This window comes from Gopherus flavomarginatus, chromosome 7, assembly GCF_025201925.1.
Source record: "Gopherus flavomarginatus isolate rGopFla2 chromosome 7, rGopFla2.mat.asm, whole genome shotgun sequence".
Taxonomy (NCBI): domain Eukaryota; kingdom Metazoa; phylum Chordata; order Testudines; family Testudinidae; genus Gopherus; species Gopherus flavomarginatus.
In genome coordinates, this window is record NC_066623.1 from 50,905,474 (window position 1) to 50,926,224 (window position 20,751).

At 51.5% G+C, this 20,751-nt stretch overlaps 1 protein-coding gene across 1 annotated transcript in view; it reads right to left on the reverse strand.

Annotated features, from left to right (window-relative positions):
• SUCO (SUN domain containing ossification factor) overlaps window positions 1-20,751 on the reverse strand; it is a 900,323-nt gene that overhangs the window by 167,990 nt on the left and 711,582 nt on the right. The gene's annotated exons all lie outside the window — the stretch shown is intronic.

The window sequence follows — 20,751 nt, forward strand, 5'->3', positions numbered from 1 at the left end:
AAGTGTAGCCATACCCTCAGCTGTTCTAAAGGTGTGTCATTGGAGCTACATCTGTTTGGTGCTGGATCCCGTCCCTGAACTTTGCTCTGTCTCTCATTTTGGGCTTCCTGCCCAATCATTTTAAAGTTCATATCCTGCATTTTGGTCTGGAAGATTGAGACTGGAACTGCAATTTGGGCAACCAGTGCTCCCCATTTTAAGGAGAAACCTGCAATACCACCCAGCTTCTCAGAATTGCTAAAAGGCCTGAGGAATGCAATCACTAATGAAATCAGTGTTGTGAGTGTGGATTTAAAATGCAAACCTTCAGAGGAATTCTGGGAGAGCAGCAGTTGCACAGCTGGAATCTGACAGCTGTGAGATTTAGAATCTGTTGTTCTTGAGCTAATATCCTTAACACAAAGGCTGTGAGGTGAAGCTGGTTAGAACCGTCACTTGTGGAAGTGACTTTGCCAAGTATATATGAGAGCAGAAATAGTGTCAGAGGCAGATTGGCCAATGAGGCATTTTGATCTTGCTGGGGCTGCATGGGCTTATTGAAATGAGAAAAAAACGATGTCAGACTCTATACTCAGTGCACAAAGATGTGAATGCACCTGCACCTCTGAGTGAAAAAGATGGTTAATCAAAGCCATGGGAGCAGCTGAAATACCATATTTGTCAGGAGCTTTCTTGGATAGGAAAGAAAAGAAATTAGTTAGCTCAGAGAGATGCTGTTAATTTCACTGCAGGGACATTAGTGTCCATAGGTTCTTCAGAGTCTGTAGGCCCGACTGAGCCTGTGCCCTCTGTGGAAAATCCCCTGTTAAAAGGCAGATTTTCACAAGAGCTGAGCACCCTCGCAGCTCCTATAGTGCTCAGCTTGTGTTTTCATGTGGGGGACTTTCCACTGTTCCTAACAGGAGATGCTGGATGATCTGGAACATTGGATCCTAAATGTTTGAGTATGGTGGCTCCCTGACAGATATGTTAAGGCTTGATGGCACCCCACAAGGAAAGACCGTTGCTTTTCCCAACTCAGGACACTAGATGCAAAGGGGACCTCAGAGTTAGGATGGTTTTGTGACTTTATTCAGTTTTATACAATTTGTTAATGATATGATCAGATTTAATCTGGGGGTTTAAAACTATAACTGGAAAATACAGCTTTTGGGGTGTGTTGGGACACAGTCTGAGCTTGTTGTGAGACGAGCAGGCCTGTTTCGAATGGCAGAGCTGTGCACTGTTTGGTTGAATCTCTCATAGCACCAGACGTAAGTTGTTTTTGAAGTTTAAATGATTTCTGTTTGTGTTTCACAGGAGCCATTGCTGACAACCCTGGCTCTGAGATCCCTGGAAGTGAGTGGAAGTAGCACTTTTAGATCTTCGGCACTGAGTTCTTCGTACTCTCCTTTCACCAAAATTCAGGATTCCTGGCTTGTTAGATTTGGTTTCCTGGCTTGTTCTTCAGTGCGTGATCAATTGACAGTTTTAAGATGCACCTGTCTCTCTATCAACCCCTTTCCCCTCTCTGCTGCTACCAGCACTGGAGGCCTCTCTCTGTCCTCTGCACCAGCAGGGCCTCTCAGCTGAGAGGCTTTCAGCTGCCTGCTTCCCCAGCAAGGAGTTCTCAGCTGAAGGCCTCCTGCCGAAGTGGAGGGCACAGAGAGAGGCCACCAGCAGCAGCATGAGACACAGACCCATAAATAAAACTGGTGATTTTTAAGCCTAGCTTAATGGTCTTTTAATAATAAAAACAAAAACTGGCTTAGCAACTACATTTTCCCCCAGACATTCATGGCTCCATCATGAACCCCAAAGGGTTGGGAAGCACTGGTCTGGAAAACTTGGGCCCAGTTGTGGGTGCTTGGCCCATTTGTTAGGAGCACTTGTGGCCGAATGGCTAAGTTTGAGGTTGGCATCTTGTTTACATTGCCCAGCCCTAGTGCTTTGTTTACTCTGCTCCTGGCAGTCCCTGGGCTTGTTTAGGGTTGCCTGGTGGAGCAGATCTGGGTGCTATCAGATAGCTTAGGAAAATCCCTATGGGGAATATGGCTAGTTATTGGTGCTTGGTTCTTAGCTCATTTTAGGAAGGGGCCTTGTGAAGAGAGAGGTTCCTGCGTATTCTCTGTTTGGGAGAGGCAGCCTCTCCTAGCTGGGCTCCCTATTAGCCATTGAGCCATGCCCACCGCTCCTCTTCTGAGTCAGCCACTATTGTTTAGCGTTGTAGCTGCAGAGAACGATCATGGCCAGTTACAGTCTGTAGTTGTGATCTCTGCTGCTCCTAGGGTTTGAAGACACTTCAGCACTTGCTACACTGAAAACATAGAGGGATAAACCCTGGTCCCATTGAACTACATGAGAGGTTTGGCAGTTGACTTTAATGGAACCAGGATTTCACTGTAAAACTTGCATAATCACAGGTCCCCCGCTAAGCCTAGACCCACAAGAATGGTGTAAGGGAGCAGAAATCTTGCCCTGTATGGGGAAGGGAATGCTGATCAATTCTGTTAACTTATTTATTCAGCTACTTATTTTTTTAGAGTGGGTGTTCCCTGAGCTTCTTGTATACATTTACATTAAGGACAGCATGCTCCAGTTGGAATGGGTACAACTGCACAGGGTCTTGACTGTAGAACCTAGGAGAGAGACTGAGACCAGGTCTACACTGCAGAGTTCGGTTGAGGTGAGGCAGCTTATGTCGATCTAATTATATGAGTGTCGACACTACAGCCTTGCTCCCGGCGAAGTAAGTGCCCTGCTACACTGACATTGTAACTCCACCTCTATGAGAGGTGCAGGACATTTGGTGTAGTTAGGGTGACACAATGTGTCCACATGTCCATGTGGACACTACGTAACTTACATCGGCTGTTGGCAGTCATTCTTGTCAATGTCACAGCTCCTGGGCTCACAGCTGGAGCCCCTGCCCTGCACTCTGGGGTTGAGAGCACCAGCTGTGGGTCCCTTGCAGGACTCAATTTCACAGCTTGGCCCCTACCAGCCTATCTTGTCAATTTCACAGCTTCAGCTGTGAGCCTTGCTGCTGCTCTGAGCCTGAGGCAGCCATGAAATTGACAAGAAAGGCAGTTAGGCTCCCTGCTGTGAACCTGGTGCCAGGCTCACAGCACAGGCTGTCACCTCAGGGTGGGTGGAGGGCTCCAGCTATGAGCCCAGCTGCTGCCTGGGCTCTCGTTCCCTATTCCCCAGCTGGGCTCCCAGGTCCCCAGTGTGGAGCTCCAGGCAGAGCTGAGAGCCTGGGCTCTCAGCCCGCCACACTGTCCCTCTGAAATAGGTGCATGCACTCCTGGTGAGAATGCTCACCACCGACAGGGTAGCGTGGACATGAAAAACCACAGTAATTACCATTGTGTCTGGAAGTTGACCTAAGATAGGTTTAGTTTATGGTGTAGTGTAGACAAGCCCTGATTCCCAGTATTGTGTGTCTAGCTTTACATAACCCCATTCCGTAGGAAAAGTATGAGTACTTTGAACAGGGCAAAAAGCCACCTTTGCAATTTCCTTCTTTGCGAACAAGGGAGGAATCTGGAGGACTTTGCACTCTCATTGTAGCACATTGGGGGAACTGGAAACAGACCTTGCTGTTCATAGGCCTGCGTGAATGCTGCAGTGTCCACTCTGCAAGGAGTTACAGCTGCAAACTGTGGTGCTCACTTTGCGACTTTATGTATAGTTCCCTTCCCCTCCTAAAGACCTGCTGCTTTCCCATTTTTGATTAATGGATTTTATTATTTTATTAGGTTTAATTTATAGATGACCCCATCAGACATTCTCAGGGTATATTTACATAGTGAAACATAACTACTTAACCTCTGATTTGCTGGGTTGTTGGGATCCGTGTAGGTCCATTGATATCAGTGGCATTGACTAACTTATACCAACTGGGGATCTGCGCCGTGGTGATTCTCGTTCCCCAGGCATTCCCCCCACCCCCCGAGTCATTTTGCTCTGGTTTCCCAAAATGTAAAGGGCAGCGAGTCAATAAATGGCTGGGTTTTTTTGGTTAATTTTAGTGTTTATGAAAATCAGAACTGCACTGCCCACAGGTACAATGTCAGTGTCCCCTGTGCTCTGTTCCACAGCTGTACCTCAGTCCTGACCCGAACCACTCCCGTCTGGCTCAGTACTGAGTACCACCCCCTTAGGGTATCACCACTACTGCTTTCTAAACTGCCAGGCCCCTGTCTGTTCCCTACATACGTCTTTCCAAAGCAGCAGTTTCCAGTCATGAGCAATTGTGTGGTACTATGTGGACAAATGTCCATTGCACACCAAGAATTGAGGTCCAGCGCTATAGCTTTGCTTGTGACCAAAGACTAATTTGAAACCAGGTCTCCAGGGGAGAGAGTCTGGTGCAACAGCTCCCTGTATCATGGTGGCTTCTGTTTGGTCTCTGCTAAGTAGGAAGTTTTATGCAAAATTTGGAAGGATCCAGTCTTCAGAGAGTGGGCTAAGGAGTAGACACATTTGCCATCCATTAAACATTATAATTAAGGCTAAGATTTAGTCATGGGCATTTTTAGTAAAAGTCATGGACAGGTCATGGGCAATAAACAAAAATGCACGGCCCCCTGACCTCTCCATGACTTGTACTATACCCCGACTAAATCTTTGGTGTTCTGGAGGGTTCCAGGGGTGCAGCTGCTACTCTGGATGGGGGACTATGGGGCACCTGCTGGTATTGAGGGGAGGCTGGTGCTCAGGGGGCCGGGGGGGCTGCCCGGGACTGCGTCAGCCACTGCTGGCAGGGCGTGGCCTGGGACCATTACCGCTGCTGCTGGTGGCAGGTGCACTACTGCTGGCAGGGGGCCGCCCAGGACCCCCACTGTTGGTGGGAGGCAGTGCAGTTGGCCCTGGGGCCACCTGAGCTGCTTGGACGACCCTGGGGTCAGTCGCACTTACTGGCTGCAGAAGTCATGGAGGTCCCAGAAAGTCACGGAAGCCTTAGTTATAATTGCTGAGACTCTTAAAGAGAAATACCAACCCCAGTCCCTGGAACCTTTTGTTTTTACTTGAAACTCTCTGAGTATTCCAGAGCTCTGCACATCCATCAGGAAAAGCACTTCTCCACACTTTGTGCATGGTCAGACATTTTAGACTGGCTGCTAGCACAGCTCTGCCTTTTACTTCAGATATCTTTGAAATCCCTTTGGGGGAAGATAATTTTCTTTTCACTCAGCAGAGAAGATCTGGATTCACACTGGAGTCTCTCAGGTGAGTCTTTATTACAGTACAGTTGAGCCAGATCAGAATGGGAATGAGATACATATAGGTAGATAATTACTAAGTTCCTGATCCAGAGCCCATTGAAGTTAGCGGGGGTCTTTCCATTGACTTCAGTGGGATGTACATCAGGCCCTAAGCAGTGACCATGCACGGAGGCACGGGTTGAAGTCAGCAAAGCCCCCAGGGTATCACCAGATCAGAGCATTTCCTGCTGGAAACTCTTGGTTTCCTTTCTGCTGCCCATTCTTGTAGCCAGCATCTCATATCTCAGGGAAGGATGGGGGGGATCCAGTTCTCAGAAATAGGAACCTGCAAATTTCCTCCCATTGCTAGAACCAAACCGGAATGCAGGGACTTTCGGAAGGGTCTCAGATGTTGGGTTATCTTCCTTCCCCTCTGACATTTCATGTTCACAGCCGTGCCTCTGCTTCACTGAGTTCCACTGACTGCATCAGTTATGCCACCAAAGGCTGCTGTCGCAGCAGGCTCACCAGCCAGAGGCAAGAGGAGCCATAAGCCTCACAAGAGAATCTGTTCTCATGAAATGTCCAGGCAGATTTTGCCGACCCAGGGTGGGGGGATTAGAAGAAACATCTGATTCAGCCATCACCAACCAAATGCAACATGCCTGCATGAGACCGCTTTGAGTCACGCTGTGGCAGCTGTGCACCCTAAATCCTTCAACACTGTGCACAAGGTATTGCCTTTACGCTGTAGAGGAGTTTTCATAAACAGTGCACATGTGTGTGTTCTGTGAGAGATTTGTGGGTGTGTCTCACACAGCGAAACCCTTATGTAGGGTTGCACTTGCTTTCTGAAAAGCAAACCAACCCTTTGCCAAAACTGCATTTGAAACAATTTGGGACTTTCCAGTGTAACTGTAAGCAGCTTCCACTTTATGTATGTATGTATGTATTTATTTATTTGCATTTTACTTTTGTAAATCACCAGCCCATTGAAAAGCCTCTGGGCCTTGTGTGAATTTGAAAAAAAAATCCCTTCTTTTAGGGAAAATGTGTTTTTGGCTGCAGTCGAGAGCAATCCGGACACACTTACCCAGAGAGTTACCCAGTTCCCACACCCTTAGCGTTGACTTCACTTGACCTCAATCTTTCCTGTACAACAACATGATAAAACATGATGAACAAAAAATCAGATAAACACCAATGCAGAATAAAACCCCAGGACCCTTCTAGAAACCTGGGAGCAGTTGGCTACTCTGATCCTTCCCCCATTTCCTCTTATTTGTTGCCTTTATCTTCCTTTTTTTTTTTTTTTTTTTTTTTTTTGACTCATGCTGTATTTGATGTTGCCAATTTCCGGAGATGATGATAAGAGCAGGAGCATGTGAGTGTTGCTTTGGAGAAAAGAAAAAAAAAATTGGGTATTCTGCTGCCGCATTGGGAAAATCAGAAGGAAGAAAAGACGAAAGCTGGTTTTGCAGAGTGCCTTAAACAAAAATGACTTTAACGAGTAGGGGGTTCTGACTCTTCTGTCTTTGGATGTTGTTAAAAACTCAAACATGTTGCATTTCACTTCTCTGGGATTAAAAAAATACAGTTCAGTATATGTTTCAAACAAGTGTCGTCTTTGAGTGTTTGTGGATTTTCTTAAAGATGTGGTACCACGTGCCTCTGGGACTGAACAATACAATGGCAGCAGATGCAAGGAAAATATTCATCTTAAAATAAACTCCCTTGTGGTCTGAGAAGAGAGAATTGTGGTGAGCAGCAAGGAGCCAAAGTAAGGATGCATCTCATTTAGCTTTGTGAAATGTCCTTGGTTGGCTTTGCTTGTCCCAACCATCAGGTGTCTCCGTTTTATCCCATCTCCCAGCACACTGTTGTTGGTCTAAACAGTGGTTGGTTTACAAGGCTTTCTCTTGGGGAGTTTGATCTTGCAAGACCTAATTCAAAACCAAACATGACTTGGATCCAGCTCCTGTTTTAGCCAAAACTTGAAAGTTCAGGTACTGGAGGACTTCAGATGCCAGGTTCTGGTTTTAGCCCATCTCTCATTGCTAATATGGGGCTCTGTCCCTGTCTCTCGTCAGTTGCACTAAGGGTGGTGATTATTGAGTTACATGTTTTTCTGTAATGTGACTAGAAAGAACAGTCTCTTCGAGCTGAGGTCCTCAAAGTGGCTGCAAGTTCAAGGAGGAGATTCATGAATGTAGATCCCACTTGGACTGCGGTGGGACTACACACATGCATACACTGAAGCACATGTGGAAGTTTTTTTTGCCATTGTGACTACTCATGCTTAACGTTAGCCACGTGCTTAAGTGCTTTGCTGAAGCAGGTCCAAATCCTCAGACCTTATTCCTGGGCAAATGGTTCCGGAATTATGCTAAAGATCTCAAAGACCAGAATTGACTGGGAGGGTCTCAGTTGCAGGCCCTGATGGACAGCTCTCCTTATACTTTTCTGCCCCTCCTCAGGGAAGTCACTGCTCCTAGTCTCCTGCCATAGGCTATTGGAGGCAGTGACCGGAAGGACAAGGGGGATCCTTTACCTTCTGTCATTCCTGTTCTCCTCTACTGACTTTGGAGAGCCATTGCTTTGGAGCCCATCTGCAAACAGAGGGCCTGTTGATGAAGAGGTGATTGATGCCCTCAGTCCAGGGAGAATAGGGCTCAAGTGACATGCATACACCATCCCCTTGCTGGCACTGTACAAAGCCAGCCTCCCAGGGCCTCGTTTTTATTTGTCACTGGGGTTGTCGCTTCTCTGCAGGGGGTAGGGAGGTCCCCTCCTCTTGCAGGAGCAGTGATGGCAGGGAATGATACATGCGTGTTGTGGAGTCCCACTCTCCTTGGACTGACACTGTGCTGTTAATGAGGGTAGCATCTAGGTCCTGCATAGCTGGGGGCCAAACCAGAGGCCATTTCTGGGTCTGGGCCACTGGGATTACAATCCAGAAGTGCAATGTGTTGCCACCATCATGCTATTAATGTTGACCCTTGTGGTAAATCTGGAGCTGTTCTGGAGCCTCAAGGGCAATCTCACTGGGTTCCTGGGGCCAATGGGAAGCCAGGTCATCTGAGGAGCCAGATTCTTGCCCCCAATTTTTCGGCTGAAATTACTCAACTAGTGTCATGCCAATCACTCTCAGATGTCCCCTGGCCCTTTACAGAGTGTCCTCTGCCTGCAGAGGTGCATGGTCTCCATGTTGTGAGCCTCACACAACATCTGGGAGGTAGGGAAGGAACAGAGCAATTAAATGACTTGCCCAAGGTCACACAGGAAGTCCATGGCAGAACAAAAAATTGAACCCCAATCTCCTCAATCCCAAATCTAGTGCCTTAGCTACAGCACTGTTCCTCTGCACAAGTGCATCACAGCAAAAGTCAGGGAAGATGAGCCCAGCCTCTCTCTGGTGCCCCCTACCAGGTGAGTAATGAAGTGGCCTAAGATCTGCATCAGGAGAAATGGGCATGCCCCTCTCCTATTCCAATAGAGTGGCACCATGATAGATCAGTGGGATAGGGCAGATTTTATAGCCCTGACTCCCCTCTAGACACAATGCAAGGCAGGTCCATTTTCCTGGTCTGATGTGGAAGGAATCTCCTAATGGTGGGAAGAAAAAAGCAGCAGATGGATGCATCCTGCTGAGCTGCAGAAATGAAACCCGTTAATTACTGCAGCCTGACTCGGTTATCCTGCAAGGAACCACGGGAAAGGCACCTGCTGTGGGGAGGAGGAGTAAGTTAAGCCATGCACCCCAGGGGTAGCTGTGAATACATGAACTGATTTGATTTCAGGCCCCACTGAGGTGAGAGCAGCTCTGATCTTTGCTTCTGGGATGTTTGCTGAAGTTGTGGCCTGCATCAAAATAACGTTCCTTTAGCTATGTGGAAACAGGCCACTGGGAATGCGGTCGCCACCCAGTCTCACTGTAATGCCATTGCATTCCTCTGAGAAGAGAAACCAACAAATCCTGGAAGGTGTCTGAGGCTAGGTCTACACTGCGGAAGGGAGGGGGGGGTCAACCTAAGATACGCAACTTCAGCTATTTGAATAGCATAGCTAAAGTTGGCATATCTTAGGTCGATTTACCTGGCTGTGAGGACGGTGGTGAGTCAACTGCTGCCACTGCCCTGTCGACTCTGCTTCTGCCTCTCGCCACGGTGGAGGTCCAGAGTCGACGGCAGAGCGATCGGGGATCGATTTTATTCCATCTACACTAGAAATGATAAATTGATCCCCGATAGATCTACCACTTAGCCTGGTAATTCACAACACAGCCTCCATGCTGCATTGCTGTGGAGCTGATTGCTCACCTTTCTGCAACGATGCCTCTCTTCACCTGGAAAACCAACCTATTGCCCCAAATGCTGCTCTGTAACAAACAGGCCTAGGTGGGCAGGTCAACTCTATTCTCTCTGGAATAGGGGAGCCAGAAACTTAGAAGGGAAGGTTTGGTCCCCTGTTTCTGCTCTCTAACACCCCACTGAGTGCGGCTTTCATTGACGTCAATGGAGTTTGGTACCAGGGATGAGTTTGGCCCAGGGAGCCCATATCCAGAGGACGCACTGATCCGAGTGGCAATTCAGTTGGTAAATGACAGAGTGCTGCTGTTACAAAATAACTGACAATAAAGACACAGTGTCATGAGTTTTCTCTGCTTTGGAGGGGAATGCGTAGCTGATTCAGAGCCGGGCCCGGAGGTCAATCTGCTGACTTGCTGAAATTGCTTAGGGAGCGAGAGCTGAGCAACTGAGAGAGAGAAAGGTTTAACAAGAAAGTAATGCTGCAGAATGAGGGTCAAATATTGCACAAATGGGAGGCCAGATTCTGTCTGGGGAATGGCCCCATCAGAGGGTTTGGTATGAGCATCTGGGTATATCTCCCCAACCAGCACCATGCCATTGCTGAGGACAAAGGCTTTGGTGTGCCTCAGTGCATCCTATTGTCTGCAATAGCGAACAGCCAGGGAGCTGGAATATGTCAATCTAATCCCTTTTGTTGGATTCTGTGTGGGAGTAAATGGGTGGGGCCTGTGCTGTACAGATCAGACTAGATGATCTGGTGGTTCCTTCTGGTCTTAAATTGTGTGAATCTCTTTGTTGAAATTCTGGTGTCCGGCCTGGTTCCCTGCTCACGCAGGTCGTGTGCACCGGAAGGGTTGGCTCCTCTTTGCAAATAACAGAAGTTGAATACAAACAAGAAGAGAGCTGGCTGGCAAATCAGCAGGGGTTTTCCCATGAAAAATCTGGAACAAAACATATTCATTCAACATTTTTTCCAACAAAAAATGTCAAGTGAAAATGTCTTTCTTATCTCAGTTGTGTCTATTGTTCCATACACAACAAAAGCAAAAGGAAGAGACTGCATGGGTCCTAAATAACAGTGTGTACTAAATATACACAGACTTGCCAAGTCTGCTGACTGGGATCTGGTGGCTTCTGCACCGTAGAACACAGGGAACTCCAGTAGAGGGCCTGCAGACTATTGAAAAATCTTAGTCTCATATGCTACAGTTTGGTATTGAAATTCCCTTTTTGAATTCCATTTGAAAACTGGAAAATATGTAGCTTTTGTCCCCCTTCTACCACCACCACTTTGTAAACACCATTTTCTCCTTTTTTCAACTGGAAAAATTGGCGGTGAGGGGGGGAAAAAGGAGAATGAAAGCAAGAAGAACCTCCCAGAAATAAGTTTTTGTTTTTTAAACTTTTTCCCCCTATTCAAATATTTGAACAGGAAACTAAATGGCCGGTGAGGGAATGTGCTCTCTGGATTTTGTGTGCTGGAAGTGAATAGCTGCGATCTCTGAACTATACAGCAGGAGGGCAGGAGACTTTACCTGCATGTGGTGGGCAGCATGTGAGATGCTGGGCCTAGTGGAGGATCAGAGTTGGGTCTGAGGCTGGGCATATGAGCCTCATGTCCAACTGGCCTCTAATTTGGAGGGCCTCATTTTTTGGGAATCCAGTTTTAGGCAGCCACAGGAGAGGCTGTTTCTCTTTTACTATCCCCTGCTCCCTGGGTGCTGATCCCTTATAGCTGGAGGGGCCTGCACTCGGCGCCTCTAGTATCCGGGCCCCCTACTGGTGAGGTCCAGCTTTGTGAAGAAGGCGGATTTGTCACATGCTCCCTAGCTGTACCTGGAGAAGATGCTGTGGGAAATCATCCATTCCACAGGCATGTTCCACAGGAAATCATGATGTGGATTAGCAGATGCTAAAATGTCAAAGGAGGAATTTATGGAGCAACGTGAGAAACTCAAATGCAGGAAATCACTGGGGCTGGATGGTGTCATCTGAGGGTGCAGAAGGGAATAAACAATGTGAAGTAACGGAGAGATATGGGGTCTACACTGCAATCTGGTGTGATTGCAACATGATCCAAACTAGCTTGAGTAACAGTAGCAGTGACACTGCAGCAGCCACTCAGGTACGTACCTGTGTTGTATTGAAAAACCATCTTGGAATTGTAGGTTGTCACTTTAATTTGTAAGGGGTTTCCTGATCCTGTTTGAAGAATAGGGAGGTCTGTAGGGAAGTGTGAATGTGATCAAAGTCAGTTTATTCAGAGCCAGCCAAGAGCAAGGTTGGTGAGTTGTGGCAGGCAGCTGCCTGCTTTGTCCCCCAATCCCCCGCAATAATCCTATTCTCATCACCAGTTTTCTCGATTATGTTTCACAGCGCACACAGAGATTAGATAAAAACATCAAATCCGCTTGCTAGAAGAGGATTCCATGACTATTTCTTAGGGTTCAGAATGAGAACACAGAAGAACCCCAAAACAGAGAGTGACAAAGCAGGCTGCTCCCTAAGGCAACGGAGCCACAACTCACCCCATCTTGCTGTAGGCTGGCTCTTTGCAGACTGACTCTGATGACACACTTTCCTACAGCGCCCCTGAGCCTGCAAGCAGGATCAGTAAACCATTTACAAATTAAAGTGGCAGCCTAAAATCCCAGCACAGTTTTCAGTATATGACACTATTCAGAGTTCTGGGCAGGCAGAGCTAGCCTGTGCAGCCACCCATGCTGCTGCAGCTTTGCTGCTGTTATTTGACCTAGCACGATCACAGCTAGCTCAGGTGTGTCTACATGTGCTGCAGACATACCCTGGCAGGGTATCCATCAGCACTGGTTCTGGAAGGCTCAGTGCTGGGGGGTGGGAGGGGCTGTGTCTTTTGACATTCTCAGGGCAGGGTCACCACAAAGACATCTTTCTGGCCCAGCAACACTGATCATTGGATTCTTCCATCTCTGTTAGGCTTTGCCTACACTTGCCAGGGCACAAAGCCTGTTGCTGTCTGTATCACCGGCAAAGGGCTGAGAAATGCTGGTTCTAATCATCCCTCTCAGACCTGTCTGAAGGCTTGGAGCCCTGCTGGAATGTGGCACTGAGCCAGCCAGCATGCCAGACCCAATCCTGCTGCCTCCAAAGCTAGGAAATCATGTGCTATCTTCCAGCAGGCCTGGGCCAAGCCCGAGGACCAAGCAGGAGCAGGTGGGTAAGATTCTGTGGCTTGCAACGTTCAGGAGATCAGACTAGCTGGTGGTCCCTCTTGGCCTTAGTCCATGCATCTACGAGACCAAGCAGCTGCTTCCTTGCAGCCACTCGCCTCCACTTTCATCACTGTGACAAAGTTTCTTGGATGCCCCCCCCCCATTGTCTCTAGTCTTGCCCTTAGGCTGTAAGGATGCTGGATGAGACAGGGACCTTCTTTATGTCATATGTGTGTACAGCACCTAGCACCCTGTGGCTATGATCCCTCTTGGAACCTCCAGAGGCTGCTGAGCAGGAGGCATTGGGTAGGTTCTCAGCCACTCATTGAAACAGAGCCAGGGTGTTCGTATTCAGCATGGCTCTTTGCTCAGCCTATTAGAGACCTCGAGTGCAGTATTAGGAGCGGGGCCTTTTGGTTTGTTTTTCCCCAAACAAGAGGCTGCATATTTATAATGAAACCAAAACCTATTAATTCCAGCCTCTCTGCTTATGGTACAGCAAATCTGTTCCCTAGATGGGTTGGTCCTTTTAATCGATGTTCATTTGAGTCCTGATTGTACCAGGCAATGATGTATGTTAGTGGAGTGCAGACATTATTTATTCAATGGGTATTTCACAGGCCTGATAAACAGATTAGAATGATATTACAACATCACTTAACAAGTTTGTGCCTTCTTCAGATATTCATGGCAGGGAGGAACTGTGCTCTTTGGACCAGATTAAGCAGGGAAGATGCTTGCCTGTATCTGGAGAGCATTATGGTGATAGTCATCCCTGTGTCTAGTTTAACTGGTTCTGCATGGTGAGTCTGTGGTAGCCAGCCAGCAAGCCCGCCTGGTGCATTTAGACTTATTGACTTGTGGGTCGTTGTCCATGCTAGGTCTGCTTCTTGGGCACGATGTGCCAAGGAGGGGCCGGCTTAAGCTGAAATCAGAATAAACACAAAAGGGCGTCTGCCAAGCAGGCACAGAGCATGGGACAAACACCGCTAAATCCCAGCTGCCAATGGCATAAAGACCCAGAACAAAGCAACAGCTTCTCAGAGCACAAAACGAGCCAGGCGGCAGGCCTGAAGTGACCCCTCTTTGGCTCCCAGAGGACCCTGACCCTGCATCCAACCCCACACCTACATCCAACCCCCAGACTTTGGGTGGGGGGGCGAATTCCAGACTCAAGGGCACCTTCTGGAGAACACCAACCCAGCTGCCACTCCTCTCTTCCACACCAAGGGGGCTTTGGTTGAAGCAACCCTGCCCACGTTGGGGGAGAGATGGTTTCTTAGATCAGCAGCTCCTGGGCCATTTAGGGCTTATAGACCACAACCTACAGCTTTACCCCCACCCAGAAGCCAATAGGAAGCCAGTGCACAAGACACTGGCCTAAGGCTCAGGGAACTGGCTTTCCTATCAATTCGGTGTGTGACCCTGTCCCGATCCCGTCCCATCCTTTTCCCCTCCTACCTTTGGTTGTTGAGCTCTTAGGGGCTGTACATACATGGTGAAGGACAGTCCTTACCCCAAGCAGAGAGCAAAGCCCCACTGAGCTGGCACAAAGCGTAACAATCCCTGGCAGCTGCTGCTAGATCTAGGGACGGGGATGCTCGCTCTGTATCCACGGGCAGTGGGAGGGCATCGACTGCTAGCCAAAGCCACTTCCAGGCTGACCAAGGCAGAGACAAGCTGAGGCATGTGCATCCTTCTGGAGCTGGCTTGCCATTACTTTCTCCTCCATCTCGGGATTAGGAGAAGGTCAAGAGGTGGCCAGGCTGTCAAGCTCAAGTGTGGTTTCTAGAGCAAAAGCCATGCGTTTGCATCCTTCCAAGTGCCTGGCATGGAGCAGCAGGGCCCCTCCTGTGTGTCCTGGCCAGATGTGAAATTTCTTATAATGTTTTGGTCATTCTTCTTCGAGTGATTGCTCATATCCATTCCAGTTAGGTGTGCGCGCCGTGCGTGCACGTCTGCCGGAAACTTTTTACCCTAGCAACTCCAGTGGGCCGGCAGGTCGCCCCCTAGAGTGGCGCCGCCATGGCGCTTGATATATACCCCTGCCGGCCCGCCCGCTCCTCAGTTCCTTCTTACCGTCGTGTCGGTTGCCGGAACTGTGGAGTGCGGCTTGCTGTCCTCCACGTCCCTAGCTCTCCTTTGTTACTGTCAATAGTTGTAGTTGTAAATGGTTTAATAATACAGTTAGAGTTGTATAGTGATTAGTAGTTAGTGTATATAGTTTATAGAACTTATTCGTGGGTTGGGCCGTTGCCCTTCCCGGTGCCCGGCACCGGGCCCATGCCTGGTTCGCCAGGCTTCAAGCAGTGCTCGGCCTGCAAGAGGCCGATGCCAACTAGCGATCTCCATGACGCGTGCCTGAAGTGCCTTGGCGAATCACATATCACCGAGAAGTGTCGCATCTGCAAGGCCTTTAAGCCTCGAACAAAGAAAGAGAGAGATCAAAGACTGCGGACTCTCTTGATGGAAGCGACACTGAATCCGGTACCGTCAGCGCAGCCGGCCACCTCTACACCGGCACCGGACCGCGCCGGCACCGGAAAGACACCACTGCACCACCCATCCCCGGCACCGGGATCCGATCAAAGACCCTTGACGTCTGCGACATCATCTCGGCAGGCTCGAGTGGAGCACCCGGCACCTACCTCTGCCGCGGCACCGTCTGCAGGGTTGCCGTCGACTCCGGGCCCGGAAGGTCCGTCGAGTCCGGCCCCTCCGAGCTCCCCCTTAAGATCTGGGGTCGAGCCATTAGTCCCGTCCACGCCGGAGACCTTCGCTTCGGCGCGGGTCTTGATAGCTCTGACTGAGTCATCCCAGCCTCAACCCCCGGTATCCCCGGTGCGGGTCATCTCCAGAGGCAAGCCAACGTTGAGAGTGCCGTTTCTGGAATCCAGGCATCGATCGCCTTCGAGGCCCCGACGACGTGGACGCTCGCGCTCTCGGCGCCGCTCGCAGTCCCGGCACCGCTCTCCTAGGTGGCACCGGTCGCACTCGCGGCGCAGGTCGACGTCGGTACGGTCCCGGTCTGGCTCTTCTCCATACTGGCACCGGGACTCTAGGAGCCGTTCGCGTCGGCGATCAACTCCCCGGTCGACCTCCCGGCACTGAGCCGGTGGCAGGTCCCGGTCCCGGTCGACCTCCCGGCACCGCGTCGGTGGTAGGTCCCGGTCCCCAGCGCCATCCCGGCACTGCATCGGACGTAGATCGCGGTCCCGATCCCGGCACCAAGCTGGAGGCAGGTCCCAGTCCGGATCCCGGCACCGAGTACCAGACTGATCCCGGTCCTGGTCCCGGCACCGGTATGGCTCCCGGTACTGATCCTCGGCACCGAGAGGATCGTCGGCGTCGGGACTGAGGGAGGCCTATCAGCCGAGTTCGGCACCTCCATGGCCTTCGAGGCAGCCATCGGTCTCCTCTCAGGCGGACAGTGTTTATACGCTAGGCCCGGACAGACACGCGGCCCTCTTCCACGACCCTCCGCCTCAAGACCAAGGGCCACAGCAGTGGGGGTTTTGGACTCCCTGAGTGTACCATCAAGCCCAGGGTCCACAACATACTTCTCCCCGGCCTGCGGCGGACCAAAGACCACCAGAGTAAACGCTGTCTCGCCCCCCTCCCTCTCCGGAAGATGAGGACAGGTCCAGCCACCAGGACCCAGAGCTCCCTCCGCAGCCGGAGGGCCGGGTCCAGACGGAACCCCCTGTGGACGCTCTGCTGCCAGGGGTCTCCTCGTCATCTTCCCCTGACGAGGCAGTGGCAGGCACCTCGTCCTCCAGCCCTCCCCCTCTCGACCTCAGGGCACATCAGGACCTCCTCAGGCGTGTGGCACAAAACTTAAATTTACAAGCGGAGGAGGTCGCTGAGATCGAGGATCCGGTGGTCAGCATCCTCTCCGCAGATGCTCCCACCAGGGTTGCCCTGCCTTTCATTAGGACCATTCAGGCCAACGCCAACACTATCTGGTAGTCACCGGCCTCCATCCCTCCTACCGCACGAGGCGTGGAGAGAAAGTACATGGCCCCCTCTAAGGGCTATGAATTCTTGCACGTCCACCCGACACCGTGCTCCCTCATGGTACAGTCGGTGAACGAGAGGGAGCGCCATGGACAAGAGGCCCCAGTGCCCAAATCTAAGGAGGCGAGGCGGATGGACCTCCTAGGCCGTAAAGTCTATTCGGCAGGGGCACTACAGCTCAGGGTCTCCAATCAACAGGCCCTCCTTAGCCGCTACTCGTTTAACTCCTGGGTAGCGACGGACAAGTTTAAGGAGCTGTTGCCGCAGGAGGCACGTCAAGAATTTGCTGCGATTCTTGACGAGGGCAAGAAGGTTGCAAGGACCTCGCTGCAGGCCTCATTGGACGCTGCAGACTCGGCCGCTTGGACCCTTGCCTCAGGGCTTACGATGCGCCGCATATCCTGGCTTCAGGTCTCTGACCTTCCACCGGAGCTCCAGTATACCATCCAGGACCTCCCCTTCGAAGGCCAGGGCCTGTTTTCAGACAAGACAGACCCCAGGCTAAAGAGCCTTAAAGATAATCGCGTCATCATGCGCTCTTTGGGGATGCATGCGCCCGTGACGCAGCGCAGACCCTTCCGGCCGCAGAACCAGCAGCAACAACGCCGGCCGTATCCCCAGTTCCGCCCACAGCAGGACCTTAATAGGCGCTGGGGCAGGAACAGTAGGCGCAGACAGTCGGGTGGCCAAGGGGGGCAGAACCAAGGCTCCTCCAAGGCCCCATCCGGACCCAAGCCTTCATTTTGAAGGTGCGCCCGAGGGCGCAGTACCAGTTTCCCCTTCGGATCCTTTCCCACAGTTTTCCAACCGTCTTTCGTTTTTCCTCCAGGCGTGGACCTGAATAACATCAGACCGCTGGGTCTTATGCACTGTACAGGCCGGTTACCGCCTGCAGTTTTCATCGCCCCCCACTCCCCACCCTCGTCCCTCTTCAGGGACCCCTCTCACGAGCAAGTCCTCCGTCAGGAGGTACAGACGCTCCTTGACAAGGGAGCCATAGAGGAGGTTCCAGAGAGCGAGAAGGGCAAGGGGTTTTATTCCCGTTACTTTCTGATCCCCAAGGCCAAGGGAGGCCTCAGGCCTATCCTCGACCTGCGAGAACTCAACAAGCATATGGTGAAGTTGAAGTTCTGCATGGTATCCCTGGGGACCATCATCCCATCGCTGTATCCTGGAGACTGGTACGCCGCCCTCGACATGCAGGACGCTTGCTTTCATATCGCCATATTTCCACAGCACAGGCGTTTCCTTCGCTTCGTGGTCGACCGCAAGCATTATCAATTTGCGGTCCTCCCATTTGGCCTTTCTACGGCCCCGAGGGTATTCACAAAATGCATGGCAGTTGTCGCCGCACATCTTCGGCGCAGCCGCATTCACGTGTTCCCCTACCTCGACGACTGGTTGGTCCGAGGCACATCAGAGCTGCAGGTCCGCGACCACGTCCGCAGGATCAGCAACCTCTTTGCTGCCCTAGGCCTCATTGTCAACGTGGAAAAGTCCACTCTGCTCCCCACGCAGAGGATAGAGTTCATCGGGGCCGTTCTGGATTCCACCTTGGCCAGGGCCTTGCTACCATTGCCCAGGTTCCAGTCGCTATCGGCCATCATTCTGCGCTTGCAGGCGGCCCCCCTGACCTCCATAAGAACATGTCTGATCCTCCTGGGCCATATAGCGGCCTGTACGTTCGTGACAGCGTATGCTCGACTCCGCATGAGGCATCTCCAATCTTTGCTCATCGCGCAGTACCGGCCGGCCTGACATTCGTTAGACACAGTTGTCACCATCCCCCAGAGGGTACTAGACTCCCTCTGGTGGTGGCTAGACCAGTCCGTCGTGTGTGCAGGGCTCCCGTTCCATCCGCCCCAACCCTCGGCATCCCTGACGACAGACGCCTCAGATCTGGGCTGGGGGGCGCACAGCGGAACCCTGAGGACTCAGGGCCTGTGGTCCCCCCAGGAACTGGACCGCCACATCAACATATGGGAGTTGAGAGCGGTCCGTCTTGCTTGTCAAGCATTCGTCCATCACCTTCAAGGTCGCTGTGTTGCGGCGTTCACCGACAACACGACGACCACGTACTATATCAACAAGCAGGGCGGCACCAGATCCTCTCCCCTATGTCAGGAGGCGACGCGGCTCTGGGAATTTTGTATAGCCCATGCCATTCGCCTCACGGCCTCCTACCTACCTGGAGTACGAAACACACTGACGGATCGCCTGAGCAGATCCTTCCGCTCACACGAGTGGTCCCTTCGCCCGGACGTCGCTCTCTCACTCTTCCAGAGGTGGGGTCGTCCCCGGATGGACCTCTTCGCGTCCAGGGAGAACAGGAAATGCCAGGCATTCTGCTCCTTTCAGGGTCGGGAGCCCAGGTCATTAGCGGACACCTTCCTTATCCCATGGGCGACCCCTCTGTTTTATGCGTTCCCTCCATTTCCGCTGCTCCACAAGGTCCTCCTCAAGGTGCGCAGGAACAGGGCTTGCGTGATTCTGATAGCCTCAGCGTGGCCCAGGCAACATTGGTACCCCATGTTGCTGGACCTCTCAATAACCAATCCAGTTCCCCTGCCCCTTCACCTGGATCTGATCACCCAGAACCACGGCAGGCTCTGTCACCCGGACCTTCGGTCTCTGCATCTCATGGCGTGGCTCCTGCGTGGCTGACCAGCTCCGAGTTGTGCTGCTCTACCCCGGTTCGGGAGGTTCTCCTGGGCAGTAGGAAGCCTTCCACTAGAGCTACGTATTCAGCCAAGTGGAAGCATTTTTCCTGCTGGTGCTCGGAGAAGGGTTTTCTCCCTATGGAGGTTTCCATCGCCAATATTCTGAACTACATCTGGTCCCTCACGGTCCAGAGTCTGGCGATATCGTCCCTTCGGGTTCACCTAGCGGCCATCTCCACCTTCCATCCGGGAGGAAATGGCCGTTCTGTCTTCTCCCATCCTATGGTGGCAAGATTCCTGAAGGGGCTGGAACGTCTCTACCCACAGGTCCATCCCCCTGCCCCTTCATGGGATCTCAACCTCGTTCTGGCTCGGCTCATGGGCCCTCCATTTGAGCCGTTAGCGACTTGCTCCCTGCTCTACCTCTCCTGGAAGACTGCCTTTCTAGTGGCCATCACCTCAGCTAGACGGGTGTCAGAACTCCGGGCTCTCACGGTAGACCCCCCGTATACGGTCTTCCATGAGGACAAAGTGCAGCTGAGACCGCACCCTGCCTTTCTCCCTAAGGTGGTCTCAGCCTTTCACATTAACCAGGAGATCTTCCTTCCCGTCTTTTTCCCAAAGCCCCATTCGTCCTGCAGGGAGCAACAACTCCACTTGCTAAATGTCCGTCGGGCACTAGCGTTTTATGTGGAGAGGACCAAACCGTTCCGCAAGTCCCCCCAACTCTTCGTGGTGATAGCGGACCGTGTCAAGGGCCTTCCTATTTCCTCGCAGAGGATATCTCGTGGGTAACGTCCTGTATCAGGACCTGTTATGACTTGGCTCACATCCCTACGGGCCTTGTGACTGCACACTCTACCAGGGCGCAGGCATCATCACTGGCTTTCCTTGCCCGAGTGCCGATCCAAGAGATCTGTAGGGCGGCGACCTGGTCATCAGTCCACACTTTCGCTTCCCATTACGCCCTGGTCCAGCAGTCCAGAGATGACGCGGCCTTCGGCTCAGCAGTGCTCCAGGCCGCAACTTCTCACTCCGACCCCACTGCCTAGGTAAGGCTTGGGATTCACCTAACTGGAATGGATATGAGCAATCACTTGAAGAAGAAAAGACGGTTACTCACCTTTGTAACTGTTGTTCTTTGAGATGTGTTGCTCATATCCATTCCACACCCGCCCTCCTTCCCCACTGTCGGAGTAGCCGGCAAGAAGGAACTGAGGCGCGGGCGGGCGGGCCGGCAGGGGTATATATCAAGCGCCATGGCGGCACCACTCTAGGGGGCGACCTGCCGGCCCACTGGAGTTGCTAGGGTAAAAAGTTTCCGGCAGACATGCACGCGCGGCGCGCACACCTAACTGGAATGGATATGAGCAACACATCTCGA